General features: G+C 38.4%; 1 pseudogene; it reads right to left on the bottom strand.

Moving 5' to 3' along the window:
• Positions 1–18465, bottom strand: part of LOC101632946 — a 100378-nt pseudogene that overhangs the window by 79978 nt on the left and 1935 nt on the right.

The raw sequence follows: 18465 nt of genomic DNA, 5'->3' as shown, positions 1-18465 counted from the left end.
ATCTTCAGGGCAGGCGGGGATCGAACTCATGAGGAAGTGGCTTTAGCTTCTTTGTGCTGTGCTCTAACCCGCTGCACCACTAGGGAGGGCCTGTTTCCATATTTTAACTAACACAAATACTATAATAAGTATGGGGATGTGGATATCAAAAGATAATGCTTTCCTTCATTTTTACTGACCAAAAAAAATATTTCTAAGTACTATTCCATTTAATGGACATTTTATTTGTCCATTCATCAACAAGTAAAGATTTGAGTTGTTGAGCCCTTTTTTTTTTTTTAAATCAAGTTAACATTGCTTTACAAAACAATATAAACTCCAATGTACAGGATCACATCCCTTCAAATATATATTAGAACAGCACACCCACCACCAGGCGCCCAGAGACCTCCACCACAATGCATCAGGGACCTTCCACACTTTGCTCTCCACTCTGCCCCTCCTCTTCCGGTAGTCTGGATTTTATAGTCAGATTTCCAGGGTTTACTATTGAACCTTTGTTTTGTTTCTCTATATTCCACATCTAAGTGACACCATCTGGTATTTCTCTTTTTCTTCTTATTTTACTTATTACCCTCTCTAGTTCCATACATGTTGTCATGAATGGCAAAAGTTTGTTTTTTTTTTATAGCTGAATAGTATTCCATTGAGTATATATAGTACATTTTCTTAATAATGCTTCTGTGGACTTTCATGTACAGTTTTGTGTGAATGTTTATTTCTCATTTAGATATCTAGGAATGAAATTTCCAAATCATATGGTAATTCTGTTTTTGAGTTTACAGAACTGCTGAACTGTATTCCAGTGCAGCTGCACCATTCTAAATTTCTTCCAGCAATGCACAAGAGTTCCAATTTCTGTGCATCCTTGCCAGTGCTTATTACTGTTTACCTTTCTTTATTATAGTCAACTTACTGACACTTAAGTCGTGTTTTATTGGGTTTTTGCTTTGTATTTCCTAGACAACCTATGATGTTGAAGCTTTTGATGTGTTTATTGACATTTCTAAATCTTTTGCTCCTTTTCTGTAGCTCTCCCCTTTCCCTGCTCCCTGCTAATACTACACACCAGTGATAGGCCCAAAGCAGAGTCAGGAAAAAAAATATGGAAAATTAGACTATGCATCTCTCCCCTGAGCATGTCAATCAGAACTGTCAGGGCTGGGAGACGGAAATACGTGGTGAGTTAAGAGAGGAGACTCTCAAATTAGTCCAGACTGGAATCTTTTAAAGTATTTGGGATGTTATATAATCCACCCCCCCATAAGTAATTAAAACATGAGAAAGGGCGAATCAGCAAATATAAAGGACAACATCAACTGGAACAAAGCTTTTCATGCTTGCATCCTACCAAATTAATGAACCAATGAGATAATTATATAGTTTTATGAAAGTGTGAGTGTTTGTATTTGTTTAATGTTCAAGTCCCCACTAAGCCATAGGTCCAGGGGGACTAGGCCATTTCCATATAGTGAATGTTTCATCAATATCTATTAAGCACTGATAATTAGTGGGTCTTTCATCAATATTTGTTAAGTAAAATTTTACAGAAGTTAACTCACTTGAATTTTTATCTAAAAATTCTAATAGCTTAGATAACAATAAAAAAATGCTTTGTTGCGTCCAAATATGAATGATGCACTAAATGTCAGATTAATTAGTTTAAGAAATGTACTTTGAGGGGTGAAAGAGTTTGGAAAATAGTTAAATTAAACAAAGACGAGCCGGCTGCCTGAGGGCTCCTCTCCTTTGGAAATGCCACTTTTAAGTGTAAGTTTCATATTCCTTGGAAAAAGAGAAATGTGGAGAAACAGCACAAAAAAAGTCTGATGGGGGTGAAAAGCCTCCAGTAAGTAGTGCAGTTTGTTCCAGAAAAAAAAGGCAGGTGGGGTGGGAGACAGAGGGAGTTACTTTTTCCTGTACTTTCCTCTTCTCCTTTCCTCTCAAGGTGATATTTCATCCCAGAATGATTGCAGTCCCTGAAATTTCAGGAACAGGCAGGCCTTCTTTTACAAGCAATAGTAAAAAAAATTTGAGTAGCTAAGCATGTTACTAGGGAATTAATAATAAATCTGTACAGATTGATATTCCCCTGAGATAAAAGGAAAGAGAAAATATTAAAAAACCAATGCTTCTGGCAAATGAGAAACTAATGGAGTGTATACCTCTCTGGGGAGGGTGGGAAGCAGCACTATGCTTTCATTCCTAAGGCTGAAGCCTGCTCTGTGGGCTAATGAGCTGGGCGCTGGTCTGTCATGTGATTCCAGGAGAGTAGGAATAGTCACCCATCGAAACGCACAGAGCTAAGAAATGAGCCCACTGGTTCAGGGAAGAGTGACAGTCCTTCCATTTAGCATTTCTGTGAGCCCTAACAGGTGATTTAATGTCCCTAAGCCTTAGTCTTTTTCAACAGGAAAATGGGGATAATGACTTCATAGCACAGAGATCAAACCAGAGTATTTGCACAATGGTTAGGCTCTAGAAAGGACTCAGTACAGTTTTGATTCTTTTCCCATTATATGGTACCCTTTCCTACTTAACTTAATCTTTATCCAAACAAGGGTCTTTATGTTAAACTACCTACTAACTTATATACTAGTTTAAGTTAATAATAATTTAAGGTCTACAACCTCAGGCAATCTTTCATATCCAATTTTAGAGCATCAGCTTCTCTAGCCATCAACCATGTAAAGGTTGATCATGTTTCTCTGGACTTCATCTCCTTCATCACCTTTTTTATCCCCAACTTCATGAGCCATCAGTAGATTATAGAGCTATACTGTCAATATCTGCTAAGATTTTACTATTGTACCCCAGCATCTAACATATGATCTGGTGCTTTTTAGGTCCTCAGTAAATATGTTACCTGAATGGACGAATGTAAGATATATCTATCAAGACAACTTAACACCTGTATCAACAATCCAGGTGTCATAGGTAAATAACTGTATATTTTTCACATCACCACAGTTGAGCATGGGTCAGTAGGGGCTATGTTTCACACAGTCATTCAGACACTTGTGTCTTAGCATGATGTGTTTCTTCCTCCTTAGCCACCAAATCCTCTAATGAATTTTCTGTACCCAATTAGGAAGGAGTCAATTAGGAGGATTTCCAGGAAAGTTTTAGGAATCACACCTGGAAATGGATCTCACGCCACTGACCAGAACTCAGACACATGTACCCACCAACTATAGAAGAAGCTAGAAAATATAAGACAACTGAGTTTTCAGAGAAAGATGGGCACTCTCACGTGACTCCATCTCTGCTAAGTGTTTAAGTGACTAGTATTAGGAATTAAGCAATTAGCAATAACAGCCAAGGTTTGGAACAAGATTCTACAAGTCAGGAAAGCTTGCACAAAAAAGGAACCATTGGGGTAAAAGAAATCAAAATACAAAATAAAAGACCAGGACGAAAATTCAAGGCAAATGTTCTTCACTACCTAGATAGTGGCTAATGTCACAGCTCAGTATCAAGTACCAACACCAAGCCAATAACAAGAGAAGGGACTACCTATATATTATACCTACTTCAAGTCCATCATACTCTGGAATCTGAAGCAGATTTGGCTTCCTGTGAGACCCATCTGCCTTGGTATGCAGAAACAGAGGATTGTCAGAAATGCAAATGGCCAAAACCATAACGTAACTGATGTGAAAGCTGATGTGAGATGCCTGTAAATCTTATTCAATAGATAAGGCTGGGGACAATACAAATCCTCCAGAAACTTAAGCCTCTTGTGTTCTTTATTCCCTGTTGCACATGTGCAGACTGAGGTAGATTCTATAAAGCTCATGCCTTTATGAAGAAACAGACCCTATCATAGTATTTTGACTGCTAAACAAAATACTGAGAGTCTTAAATAACAAACACTTGTTTCTCACAGTTCTAAAAGCAGGATATCTGTTCCTAGGGAGTCAGCCTGGTTGGGTTCTGGTGAAAGCCCTCTTCTTGCTACGACCATGTATGCTGGGGAGCTGGGAAAGGCAGCTCTCTGGTGGCTTTTCTTGGAATGACACTAATCCCATCTTAAGGACTCCCGCCTCCAAACAGCTTCACATTGGGGATTAAGTTTCAATTCATGAGCTGTGGGGGGACACAAATATTCCGTTCACAGCAGACCTTACTGTGGAGAACAAGGATAAGAGCCCTGCACTACCTGGAAAGTAGAAGCTCCATCTCCAACCCTCCCCTTGCCAGACCAAGAACAAGAATTAATGCTCCCCCTACCACTGCTCTGCGGCACTGCCCTTGACCAGCCAATGACAAGACCAGTCTCCCTTCTCACTTTGAGGTTTCCGTCTTCAGCACATTTTCCCCCTACCAAGCATAGTAATTAGAGCTTTTTCGCAGGCTTAATTGTAAATTTGTTTTGATTAATTAGTCTCAGAGCTGACTTGGCTGTTGTTGAGACATTGGAAAGAGTTCTGGATGTATTTAGTGTTCAGACCCCTATGCTCTCTGGGATTCCTCTCTCTGTCCGCAGCAAAACTTCAAGTTCAAAACTGTCTATGTTAGAAAATGCTTTATGTGTCTAATTAACTATTTGTCACTTGGAGGTAAGTACAAAGATAAAATCTCACCAACCTGTGTAAGGTGATGGATGTGTATCTTTTTATAGCGCCATGGACCAGGGAACTCAAGAATCAATTTCTAGACTTGGGAACAATGACAAAATTGTCTAATATATTAATTTGTGCTGTGACACATTACTCATGATGTAACCTTCCAGGTGGATTCTCAAAATCTAAAAGCTCCGTCTCCCCTCTGAAGTTCTCTTTGGTCTCTAACTCCAAAAATCAATGTAAATCTGAAGTTGGTGATATTTAGCCCAGTAGAGCAGGGCTGAGAGTCACAGTAAGACTTATAGGAAAATAGTCCAACCAAGAGATTAAATTACCCAGATTCAGATTTCATTCCTGCCACTTGCTCACTGTTAAGCACTCTCAGATATCCAACTAAAATGAACTTAGATAAAACAGGAAATGTTTTAGTTCACAGACTGAAAGTCAAGGAGTGGGCTTCAGACCCAGACAAACCAAGTTGCTCAAACCATCTGCCACTGTTTTGTGTCTATCTCTCTTGGGCTTTTCATCTCCTTACTTTGTACGCTGGCTTTAGTCTGCAGACAACACGCTCAAGGTAGTCGGGGTGGTGGCCCTGGCAAGTCTTAGTTCCATTCGAAGAGAGTGCCCCCCTCCTGCTCATCCTGCATATCCATAAGCAAAAGTGTATATTAGATTCCGATTCTCTCTTTAAAGTAATGGACCGACTCCAAGACTATTCACTTGTAACTAAGATAGAAAATAATCTGAGTTACAAAGGCTGTGTCTCCCATTCATCATACCTGTTCCTACGATGAGTAGAGGGAGAAATAAGAACACAGTGATGGAATCTTTAGAACAACATGCAATAGGGAAATATGGTCCCCCCAAAAATAAGAGATCAGTTGTCCCAAGTACAAAGGAAAGACTAATGAAAACAAGCATGTACTGCATCACTTGTTTAAACCAATCATTTATTCTAACTGGGAAAAGGGGCATAAGAATATTTCTATTCATTTTATAAGGAAGTACAAAGACAAAGCACAAAAAAAGTCTCAAAAAGTAATATGGGGGAGAAAATATGTGTATATCTTTTGCATAATGCTATTGAAAACATGACTTTGCACCCACACTTTAGAAAGCAATTTGACTTTTTTATAAACCCTCCAACCCAGGAATTTCACTCGTAAAGGCAAAGACAAGGATGTTCACAAACATTTCACCTTCTCCCTACAGTTGTCACCCTCTCTGACATCAGGCTTAGCCATATGCCTATTTCACATAAAAGAAACGTGTAGATAAATCATCTTCCAAAATGAAGCACCAAAAAGCTCTGTGAGTTCTGCAGTGTCCCTCTTCTCTATCAAGGAGACAAAGGAGGTCTCATGTTCCTTTTAAAATCAGAGCTACATGACTGTATAGAAGCTTCCATTGCAAGCTTGCGAGACTTCCCCCACCAAGAAATTAACTTTTGTTGTATGAATTCATCTTTATCTGGGGGTTAATTTGTTATCATCGTATAATCATTGTTTTCTCTGATACAGTCCGTAAGAGAAACTTTCGAACACATGCAAGCAGCACTATTGATAAAAATGTTTATGCAACTCAAACTGAAAAACATGATGGATTAAAAATACTATGGTATATTAACACAAGAAGGTATTACACAGAAGTATAGTGCTATAAGCAACATTATAAATGAATTTTAACAACATAGAGTCTAGTGAACAGAAACAAGTCCCAAGAGATTACATATAGTTCGATATTCTTTTTAAAAATTTAAAAATAAGCAAGAGGCAGGCCCTCCCTGGTGGCGCAGCGGGTTAAAGCACAGCACTGAGAAACTAAAGCCACTTCCGCATGAGTTCGATTCCCGCCTGCCCCGGAGGAGACCACATGGCGTGGCAGACCTCTCCTGACCCGCCCACTGCTCCCCTCAACAGTGTACTTCGTTGATCTGCCTGTTCTGCTCCCCACTCTGTCCCTGGTGAATCCTCTTCGCCCCTGCACCTCTGGCCTGTACCCCAGTTCTGTATGCATAAATAAATAAATCTTTAAAAAAAAAATAAGCAAGAGGCAATATATCATTTAAGCAAGTAGACAGTGATTTTTTTTTAAGTGAGAAAATGATCATCACAAAAATATAGTGATAACTTTGGAAGGTGAAATTTGTAATGGGAAAGAACACATTGGTAAATAGAGTTATCATTAATTGCAATGGACTAAATATTTGTGTACCCTCCAAACTCTAATCAGTTTGGCTTGGTTTATTTTAGTTTAGAGAGGATAAAGAATAATATCTAAAGCACATGACTGGAAACCACAAGATCTTATCAAGGAAACTAGTTCCTATAAGTTTGTTTTCAATTTTTTCTCCTCTGTATAAAAGAAACAGTCATTGCCAAAATTGGGAAGCTGTTAAAGTCTGCTTGGGTAACCAAGTACCAAAATGTGTGCCCTTTTCCTTTATATTGGTCCCAGGGCACCAAAAAGAGACAAGTCAAAAGAACCAGATGATCTAGAATTCTGTTTACCTGTCATCTAGATAGTTTTCTCCATTAGAAAGACTATTTCTAGAGATAACTCTAAATTAGATAATACCTATTTTTTTAATTCTTTAAGGTAATTAAGGGAGTAAGGAAAATTTCTCTTGAAACTGCAGGGCTTCCACTGACTTTAACTGGAAATACTGATAATTTACATGCCAAAGTGGCACATCTTGGAAAGACCTGAATATCTTGGGGAGGACTATCCTCACTTCCCAACATATACAGGTACATAATACAATTTTCTATTGAAGTGAATAAATCAATGTAAAAATGTAACCACCAGGACTATGTACTGTTGTGCCAGTTGTGAAAATTCGGTGGCACAGTGAGCGTCTGATTCCCTGATGACAGAAGCCTTCCCAGCATTCCCAGCAAAAGATGCGTTTCTGAGAGGGCTTCCTGTTCGTTTGTCAGCAAGTTATCTCCCCTTGTACTTAACGTATTTTCTAGTTCCACATAAATAAGCAAAAGCATAAAAGGAAGAAGAGAGGTAACTATTCAGGAACAAATAGCTTTTGCTATGTTTTGGAAACATTTGCCTCAAAGGATTTGGCAGCATGAATCTTAATAATTCTCTTTGTTTTTCTCAAATGTCAACAAAAACTATAAAAAGAAGCGCAATGCTTTCACAGAATGTAAATGAGGTGAAGTAAAGAGGATATTATTTCTACTAATAAACACTTACCAGTCTGACTAAACTTTACAGAAATTATAATGAATGGGTGTGTGCTTATGGTCAAGGAGTCTTGCGTATTTGTGGTAAGTTATCAACTGGAAATGTATTGTCTTTCTCTCCTGTAATTCTAGGGCTGTTAAAAAAAAACAAAAACTTGTTAATCTATTTACCTTGTGGGATTCCAGAATTTTGTCAGAATTTTGTCGCTCTTTATGTTATAAGAACGAATGTCAGATGTTCGTTGTGGTGACACTTGTGAAGCTCCCCAGTGAAATATAATGAGGCCTGAAGTCAATAAATAAATAATGTTGACCTGAAAAGAACATTGAAAGCTCAACTTCTATCCACTGGTCACTACAGACTGTTAACTGCTCTACAAATGCCATGAAAAGAACACTGTGCCCATGGCAACCCAGCAATTGGTGGGCATTTTTTTTTAATCTTGGACCAGGAGCAGATGTGTGTTCACACGCCTACCGTAGTTAATAATAACTTCTAAATCTGGCATTTCCCGATAATACAACAAGCTTATAGAATAGCTTTCATCAGAGACCTTAAAAGGGCCTAAAATCAAACAAGTATTATCAGCATTTGAAAGATAAGAAAACCCCAAAAGATTATGCAATTTGCCCAAGGTCAGACAGAAAAACTTTACTACAGCAAAAAATAGAATTCAAGGTAACCAGCTCCCAGACTTGTTCTAATTAGACAATCCTCTCCTGTGTTGGGCTTGAAGCTTCGCTTGAGGTTCTCAAAAACCTCCGATGGCTCATTGAAGTCCAGGGAGGAGTCCCAGAGGGCAGCTGTGGTTAATTGAACATCCTGCCACTTGCAAGACTCTGCTATTAGTCCCATTAATTAGTTGAAAGCACTTCTCACAAAACAAACTCTCAAAACACAAGAAAATTAAAGATATCCCTTGTTTTACAATCTCAAAAATTAAGATGTTAAATTATAATTGGAATGAAGGTATTCTATGTTCACTTACAACTCAGTAAACAATTGTACTCAATTAGGATAATTGTAAAGAGTCCATCCACAAACTCCCCTTCCTGGTACTGAGTCCTTTCTGAATTAAGTAGGACAAAAACAATAGAGGAAACTATCTTAAAAAGGCAAAGTACTCAAAAATTACAAGTAAGAATGTCTAAAACCTTTTCTGTTTCATTTTTAAGCTGCTGCGTTTGCTATTCTCTAACAGGACCAACTTTATTCTCCCATCTCTCCTTCATGTCAACTTCCAAAGGCCCAATTTAAGTAACACCTCTTTCTTAAAACTTGCCTGCACCCTCCTTTTTCTGCCCCAGAAGAGAAAATAGTTTTTCTCAGTGCTTCCATCACCCACATGACTTATCTCTTTCAACCACCTATCTTTCTGTGTTTAAACTGTCTCATGGCTACTGGATAAGATTGAGCTCCCAAAAAGCAGTGGAAGTGTTTATGTTTTGAAAAGGGAAAGGAGCCAATGGTTACTCCTCATTTCGTGTAATCTAGTTTGAGACATAGACATGTTTAGGGAAATTGGCTAAAACCAGATATAGAGATTTTCCTATTTCATTTCCAACATATAAAGAGCTTAGAATTTGTCACTCTTGTCCTTACAAGAAGAAAGTTAAATGAACCAAAAACCAACAACTTTTTTTTCAACTCATCAGAGAGTTGAAGTTGCAAGGAAAACTGCCAGCCCAAAATCTGGAGAGACAGGTGAATTCAGAAAATTACTGCTGAGATCTGCTTACCAGGAGCAAAAGTCACTGGAGACATAACTGATAGAAACACTTAAATGGAAATTTTGATGAATTGCTGAAGGCTGAGTGTACACTAGTATGAGAGCGATGAATTCCTAGAAGCTGCACTTCCGTGGGTTTTATATGCTGGAATCCTGCCAGGTTCTCATGGGAAAAAGCCAAGAAAGCTACTCCTGTGGCTCTGGCAAGGGCACACTGTGAAATGCCCAGAGCAGTCTTCCTGAAAAATGCCTAATTTTCAAGTGAAAACACCAGAGCTTTCTACCACCTGGGGATGGACATTTTCTTAACTCCATCCATGCTAGCCTTCCTGTATCACAAGAAGGTTAAAAAGTGAAGATCACAGCCCAAGCCCACCAAAAGACTGAAATTTAATCTTAAGTGTGGAACCCTTCCTTAACCATTCTTTATGCCAGCAGGGTTTCAGTATGTCAATGTAGCACAGATTAAAATACTGCAAGGTGAAAACTACACAAGGAGAAATTTTTGTGGAAGACAAAAGACAACAGGGAAGAGTAAAGCCTAGACAAAAAGAATCGAAGCCTCCTTTGCCTATAACTATAGCAAAAACTAACACAGCCGTGTGAAGAAGTATCTTGACACTAACGGTCTATTTACCACCAGTCCTGTAACACAATACGTCAGGCACAACTTCCACCAGAAAATTATAAAGCATGTAAAATAAAAAGCCAGGGGAAAACAATCTGAAGAGGCAAAGCAAGCATTAAAGCCAGACAGATACGACACAGATTTTGGAATTTTCAGTTAAATTTAAAATAACTAAGGACTCTAATGGAAAAAGCAAATATTATGCAGGATCAGGTGGGTAATGTCAGCAGACAGAAACCATTTGGAAACTATCAAAAAGAAATATTAAAAAGTGTTTATCAAAAAGGTCTCTTTTCTCTCCTGAATTGTTTTTACACCTTTACCAATAATCAATTGTGTCATGTATGTGTGGTTTTGTTACAGGGCAACCCAGTATGAACTGGGTTGCCTGTCTGTTGGGCCTCACCCACATGCTTAAGATTCAGTTGCACTGCAGGAACACACAAAAAGGGTCAATAATGGGTTATTTACACAGGGAAAGGAACAGCCCAGGGAAAGAGAGAGAGAGAGATACAAGTTAACTAGATCATCCTACCAGTTCTGCTGACCTGGAACCCCAACAGCACACTGAAAGCCCACCAAGGGCCAAACGACCAGCCACCAGCCATGCAGCCAAGGGAGAGCATGTGAGAGAGCCTCAGCTCAACATGGCTCCTCTATATAACCCCAAAAGTCCCAAAATGGTTGCTTAGCTCCTCCCTTAGGTCTTTGCAATTCTCCCTTTGGTATTGCTGGGAGTTGTAGTTTCAGTGAGGAGAGTAGGGGGTGGAGTTGTAGTTTCAATAACTGGGGTAGGGGGTGGAGTCCACAAAACCTGTATCTGCAGAGTTCGCTCAGGACTCTGTTTCATTTCTGTACTATCTTATTTCACTAATTTATTTGTCTTTATTTATACCAATACCATACTCTCTTGATCACTATAGTTTTATAAATGCTTAAATCAGGGAATATTAGCCTTCAATTTTTTTTAAAGTGATTTTGTTTATTCTAGGTCTTTTGCATTCCCATATAATCAATTTTGATGAAAAAAAAGGTTACTGGGATTTTATTGACATTTCATTAAATCTGTAGATCAGCCTTAGCAGAGCTTACATCTTAGCAATTGTAAGTCTTTCAGTCTATAAACACTATTTATTTAGGTTTTGAGCTTCTTTAACTGGTAACTTTCAGTGTACACACACTACACATCTTTTAGACAAGCTTATTCCTATGTATCTTAAGTTTTTTATGCTATTATATACAGTGTTGCTTATTTAGTTTAAATTGCTTTTTGCCAACACATAGGACAATAATTAATGTTTATATGTTAATATTTTATCTTGTATCTTTGATTTATTTACTAATACAAGCTTTGTTTTTGGATTCCATTAAATTACTTATATGATCCTTTTGCCACAGAATAAATTGTTTTACTTATGCTTTGCCATTTGGGATGTTTTCCTCTACTGACTAGAACCTCTTCCATAACGTTGAACAGAAACTGTGAGACCAAAAATCCTCATCTTGTTTCTGACCTTAGGGAAAAAAGATTCCATTACATTTGATGCTTAGGGAGAAAAGATTCCGTTACATTTGATGTTAAGTGCAGATATTTTGTAGATGATCTTTATCATGATAAGAAAATCTCATTTACTTCAGTCTTTCTGGTATTTTTGTTAGCAACAGACAAAATTTTATCAAATAATTATCTGCACCCATTGAGGTTATCATATGGACTATTTCAAGTTTGTTATTACAGTAAATCGATTTCAAAATGTTAAACCAACCCTGCATTCCTATGATAAACTGACTTGATTATGAATATATGCTTATACTTTTTATTTAATTAGTATGTTTAATTAAAATTTTGTATCTTTGTTAATGATACAAACTAGCCTATAATTCTCATGTACTATTGTCTAGTTTTTGTATCTAGCTATAACCTCATATTGATAAAATGAGTTGGGAAGTACTCTTCCCTTTTCAATTTTTCACATGTTTGTCTATAATTAGGGTTATTTCTCCCTTAGGTGTTTTTGAGAATTCATCCACAGAAAAAGACACAATAAAAAATGACCCCATATACGTCACTTCAAAAATAATGTCTGTGTAATATTTTGAGATTATACATCATATTGTGTAAAACAATAAAATTGTAAGTAAATGTGCAACAAAATTTCAATAAATGTAATTCAACTGTACAATTTATACATTTATCAAAATTTTCATTAAAGTATTTTTAACAAGATTTAAATTTAGTTAATGGGGTGGGAAGATGGCCTCCTTAATACTTGTATTTTTAGGAATTTGTTTTGCTGTTTTTTCATCACCAACAATTTGTTGGGTTTTTTTAAATGTTGATTTTGACCTTTAATTACACAAATCTAAAGAAAATCTGGCCTTAAAGAAAACTAGGAAACTGAAATCACCTGAATTCAGATTACTTGGGGGGGTTAGAAGTAAGATTTTTCTTTGTGTTTTATGGTTGAATCACGGCAGTATCTAGCTCTTGATTGATTGTGTTTATAAAAGGAGAAAAGGGTATAAAGGAAAGTATCTCTGTATAGTTTGTCTTATCTCTGTATAAAGCTTATATACTGCAAACTGCTACCTGTTCTTGTAAGGATGTACTGCAAATTGTTACACTGAACAGTTTCTTGTAAGTGATGTAGAGTAAGAACCACAGGATTGCAGATTCTTAATGCAAGAAAAAAAAAGTATAAAAATTAAGTAGACTTTGGATGCCTTTTGTGCTATATTTAAGATTGAAGAACTCCAGATTAGCTGATGTTTGATATGTACTCATGTAATTTTCCTAGTGTATTTTCACATCCCTGTAGATGGGAATAGCGTTTACTCAAAAAAGAAGTAGATATTTCTTCTTCAGGCATTCTGATAGGCTACTTAGAGTAAATGAGAGCTTAGATCAGACTGAGGCAAGAACTGGAATTCAAAGACATGGAAATTCATGAGCTGATGCCTATTGGATGGGTAAAAGTGGTACTGTAAGCAGGAAGGAGCCTTCTAAGTGACGGGGAATTCAATTGTATGCATAAATAGAAAGGAGACGCTGAAAGCCTCTTAAGATAGTTACACTACTTAGAGACACTGGTTGGGTATATAAGCTTAGATAAATGTGCCTCAACTAGAAGTCTGTTCTAATTTAGCCCCTGCTGAAATTCCCTTAAATTTTTCCATGATGTTCAGCAAAATCCTGCTCCCAAAGACAGCTTGGTTTGTACTGTGAGAAATGAAAGGCAAGACCCAGGGATGAAAAACAAAAGGAGCTGGTGACCCCACACTTGTTTAACAATCGCAGCTGGCATCATGGACCATGAAGAAGCAAGAGAAAACATACAGGAGGGAAAACTCTGAGATTCTTTTCAGGGATATAAAATATGTACAAATACAGTGCCTCAGTATTTGAGGTGGCTGCCTCACTGAGGCCTGAGTTAAGGGAGCAATGGATGAAACAGGGTACCAAACAGTTTACCAAAGATGTGAAAAAGCACTAGGGAATACTGGGCTGAAGAGGAAGAATAATATTTGGGGGATGATTACAAACAAGTATTTAACAGGGAAATAATTGTATTCAGATCTTTGCTATGGCACATACTCAGTGACTTGAATAGGAACAGTTTAGTATCTGTGAACCTTAATTTCCTCCTTTGTAAAATAGGCATAAGCAATATTATTATAAATGGGTTGTTCTAAGACAGACATGAGTTAAACACATAAATGCTGAATTAAAGATTATTGTTGACATATACTGGGAAGCGCTCATCAGAGCATTTGTTAATGGAAATATAATCATGATGTATTTAAGAAAAAACACAAAATATGCATACTTGATCACATTTTGTCAATTTGTATAGCTATTCATAGAAAACAGGAAAAAATATACACTGCAATATCACTAGATTGGGAGATTACAGGCCCTTTTGATTTTTTTATTTTCATATCTTTATTTCTAGAATCAGACTGAGCTTTTGAAATTAATTTTTTTAAGGTTTATTTATTTATACATACATAACTGGGGTACTGGCCAAAGGTACAGGGGTGGTGAGAGGATTCACCAGAAACAGAGTGGGGAGCAGGACAGGCAGATCTACGAAGTACACTGCTGAGGGGAGCAGCAGGTGGGTCAGGAGAGGTCTGCCGTACCATGTGGGTCACCCCGGGGTTGGGGATCAAACTTGCACTGAAGCAGCTGCAGCAAGTTTGCTGTGCTGTATCCTAACCCATTGTGCCACCAGGGAGGGCTTGTAATCAATTTTAATAAGTAATAAAAGTAGTATAAAAATTCTGTAAATTTGACTAACAAAAATAAGGTTTTCCACTATGCCCCAAGAAGTAAGTTTAAAGTTCCCTGGGAGTTCACAGAAGTAGAAGATTGACCTAATTGTTCACCAGTGTGATATTTAAAGTATAGGGTGTGCTCTTATCCAGCTTAGAATCATTGTCAGTGAATAGGCAAAGAACAGACAGACCTTTCAAGTGAGCACCTGTTGGTACAACACTGCTATAAATTAACCTTTAAGGTTAAATTGAAACACTAGGTAACTGCCCACTTAGTACTGGCCTCAAAATTAAAGTGCTAAATAAAGCTGGTCGCAGCTACTTCAGTGCAAGTTTGATCCCCTGCCCAGGAGGTGACCCACATGGCGTGGCAGACCTCTCTGAGACCCACCCGCTGCTCCCCTCAGCAGTGTAGTTCGTCAGTTCTGCCTGTTCTGCTCCCTGCTCTGTCTCTGGTGAATCCTCTCACCGCACCTGTGCCTCTGGCCTGTACCCCAGTTCTGTATGCATAAATAAGTAAATCTTTTTTAAAAATAAGATGATGTGTGATCTCTTAATTTTTGGCATGTTTGTCTGACCATACATTGTATTAGTTTCAGAACAAATTTTGTGGTTATCTACATCATTCTCCATTTTCAGTTTGCACACAATCATTCATAGGGTTGAATTATTCAAGCTGATATAGATGGTCACACTAAATAAAAGAATGAAGTTACTTGGAGGAAAAAAAAATTTTTTTTAGTGGGATCCAAAGAGGTTTCAATGTGTTCCATGGCACACAGCCAGGAATGGATCAAAGTAGGATCCAAATAAGTCTGGCATGTAACTAGGCTCCACAGCAGCTCTCAGACTTCAACTACAGAACTGAGAAGCACATTTGCACCAACACACACACACACACACACACACATACACACACCCTCACACACACACTACCTGGAAATAGAAAGAATCTCTGGTATATATAAAAAACAGTCCCCGGGGTTTTCCAACACTCACCCTGCTGACTTCAGAATTCTATAGTAGCTTACAACTTTGAAGGTAAATGAAAAAGAGGAAATACTAAAAGCATTGAAACAAAAGGACAGTTTCATCTGTCTATACAAAAAGTTTGAAAGAATGCATTGTAAGTTTGGGGAATAAGTATGAAAGCACTGTTCTCCTTGTCATTATAGAGTGTAGGCACCATTCACTCACTTCCTCATTTATCTCACAAATAATTCTAAAGTGTTTGTTATACTTAGGCACTGTGTAATAAGCATCAACCATGGTCTCAACAGTTCACTTAGTAGGGATTTATTTCATTCTACTCACTTACTGAGTTCAGCATAAACACAAAAACACAGTCCTTGCCTTCAAGCGCGCGCACACACACACCCTCCACATTCTTCTCATTTCCTTAAACAGTGCATTTCATAGTCTCCCTTATTAATGTGCAATTAAGATTGTGTATCTACTGGAATTAAGATGAAAGTCAATAGGTATACATTGATGGAGTTTAGAGTATGATAACAAAAGGTGGCATCTTATCATATTTTAAGTCAAAAGTTTTTGAGAAAAACACAGAATTAGTGTTAGCAAGCTGAACGAAGGGCATCCCAACCCCTAAAGCTGCCTTCTAAATGGGTTCTGTGATCCTCATCAAGATAAAATATTCTTAGTGCACAAGACCTTCAACAGAAAGAACTTTAGTTTAATTACCATGGGGTAAAGAGAAGAGAAAGGTATAGTTAAAATAGTTTCCCCCTGAAATATCCAAAATTCTCCAGCTCCTCATGAGTGAAGGCCCAGCCAAACGGGATTGCCCAGAAACGCAGCCACTGAGGCCCAAAAGCCTGTCACAAGTCTAAATTACCTTGTCCTGGAGAGCCATAGGGAGGGCCCGAGGGGTCCAGGAAGTCTGCACATAAAGAAGCAAAAATCAAAATCCTTGGGTACCTCGTCCATGCCTGTTGTAAGTGTCTCATTCCAGGTACCCAACTCCCTGGTACAAGCCCAAAACCAGGAAGCAAATGTAGCTTCTTCCCACATCTCTGTGCTCCACATGCCTCCTCCAAGATTCTCCCAGTTGTGTTCTTTTTCTAGTCTTTTTCAGCTTTTCTGCCAGCTCAGCATCACCTTCTGTGGGTGGGGCTGGAAACCTGAAAACTCCCCTTTCTATGGATATCACATGGCTTTGCTAACATAACTTCCTTGTTACTTTGTTTCTGCCTACAAATAATTTTATAGAACTCCTTGCAGCTCCTTTCTAGCTAGTAAATTGAACGCTGCTGGATACAAATTGTTTTTGCTCAGATAAACTCCTCAAATGTTTAATGTGCCTCAGTTTATCTGTTAATATCTCCAACCTATTGTATTTCTACATTAATGCCCACACTTTATTCAATTTAGCAAAAACACTCAGATGTGTCTCTCCAGACCCTCCCTTTCTTGTGAAGGCTCCTGCGCCATGTAAAATGCATATTTTAAAAATCTGAATGCATTTCTCCTATTCCTCTGTTAATTTTCAGTTAGCCAAAGACCCTGAAATGGCCCTAGGAAAATATTTTCTTCCTCTACAACATACAAATAAAGGTTATGCAATTGAAAGACATTCACACCATGTCGTATCTCAGCAACTGAGGGCACCTGTATTCCCAACGTTGCTTTTTTTTTTTTTTTTAATTGCGGTACTGTGGGTTCATACTGTGGCTTGTGTTTTGGGAGTATACGCCTCACCCTCACCCTTTCAGGTGTTATTGCCATGGTGCACCCACCATCAAAGCACCCTTTGAATTCATTTTGGAGAGGTGTTGAGTTCAGTGAAGGGATTCTTGGGTTACCTCTGAGAAAAATTTCATCAGCGTTCCTCTTTCAGCAGCTTACAGCAGATTTCTCCACCAGGCAGGAACGTTTACTTATATCCAAAAGGGCAAGTTATTATATTAAAAAAAAGGACACAAGGGGGCAGAAAGAGCTGCCTCTGAAAGGGACAGAATTGTGAAGCAGCACCTGGGGACTGTGGGACGGAAGGGGAGGCAGAGGCAGTCTGAGAAGAGCAGCCTCTGCTAGGGCAGGTATTATGCTGAGGGGTCCATTCCTTTGTGGAATTGCTACCTGCTTTTAAATTAGTTACTTCTAGCCATGTATTTAGCTCATTTGTAAGGACCAGCAGTTCTCCACAATGGCCTTCTACCTCCACAGCCCCCCAAACCCTCATCAACTGCACCTGGGGATACTCCCCTATATCAGCCTGAGACACTGCAGTCCTTGGAGCCTAAGGGCTTTTCATTTCTATAGCTGGTTTAGTAACTGTGTTGTTCAGTTCTACCCCCACCTCCAGTTTCTGGTCTTATGACATCTCCATCCTAAATTCTACTCTTAGTATCCCATCACCCATGACCCACCACCTTAGTCCCAGTGATTTAAACAGAAGAAGAAAAAAAAAAAAAAAAAGATCAGTGCAAATGACCATGTCGTGAGTGGTGGAGAATCTGAGTCTGATTCTACATATTGAGAACAGAGTATTGATGGTGATGGCGTCTTTCTCCTTCCTATGCTGGAAGCAGTCTCAGAGAGCAGTGCCAGTGTCCTTGATTACAGAGGGCTGCTTGGTAATAGAGTTATTTTCTCACCGCAGATTGAGTAAGAGAGTGTTCCTTCTTTGCTGTATCAAAGTGCCTGCTCCTTGACTCAGTTATTAAAATGAGGGCGCAAATAGCTCCTTGTTCTAATTTTCCTTATCAGCCTCCACAGGGCCCATTTCAGCCTGTCTGTGAAGTGTTAGAATGCAATTGTGTGCTTGAATAAAAAGGAGAAACTGAATTAGAGCCTCTTAAGACCATTATATTGTCTTATTTAGTGACACTGTTTGCCTCACCATTACTAAGCAATGAGCTAAGTGTTCTTTGTGAGTAACAATAATACCCAAGTTGAACTAGCATTTTACACTCTGCAAAGCGCTTTCACATTCGTTATCGCTTTAGATCCTTGCAAGAACTCTGGAGCAGATCAGAGGACAAGATCATCAATTCACAATGGAGGGGACCGAATGGTGGTTAAATTATAGCCTTAAAACT

This window comes from Condylura cristata, unplaced genomic scaffold (genome assembly GCF_000260355.1).
Source record: "Condylura cristata isolate star-nosed mole 26May11 unplaced genomic scaffold, ConCri1.0 scaffold00012, whole genome shotgun sequence".
NCBI lineage: Eukaryota > Metazoa > Chordata > Mammalia > Eulipotyphla > Talpidae > Condylura > Condylura cristata.
Note: the sequence above shows the minus strand (reverse complement) of the source record. Positions and strands in the feature narration are given on the sequence as shown.